Genomic DNA, 295 nt, shown 5'->3' with positions numbered 1-295 from the left:
GGAAACCAGTGGCCCGCTTCCCACCAAGACCTGCCCCAGCAGCGAGCGCAGCCTTGGGAAAAGCGAACTGACCGCTCACGGCCCCCCCCAGATCATCCCCTCCCTATTTCTTCTTAGGAACTGTATAAACTGTATTTGTTGTAATTACGTCAGTGACACCAAATAACAGCCTTTACACTGACCATCACCTTTCGTTAGCTGATTCCACTGAGAGCTTTTTCTCCGCTTGCTGCTGCCAGACACCAGCCTCGGGCTGATGCCCGCACAAGGGAGTGTGTGTGTGTGTGTGTGTGTG

This window comes from Buceros rhinoceros, unplaced genomic scaffold (assembly GCF_000710305.1).
Source record: "Buceros rhinoceros silvestris isolate BGI_N320 unplaced genomic scaffold, ASM71030v1 scaffold21926, whole genome shotgun sequence".
NCBI classification, from domain to species: Eukaryota; Metazoa; Chordata; class Aves; order Bucerotiformes; family Bucerotidae; genus Buceros; species Buceros rhinoceros.
This window is presented reverse-complemented; position numbering follows the sequence as displayed.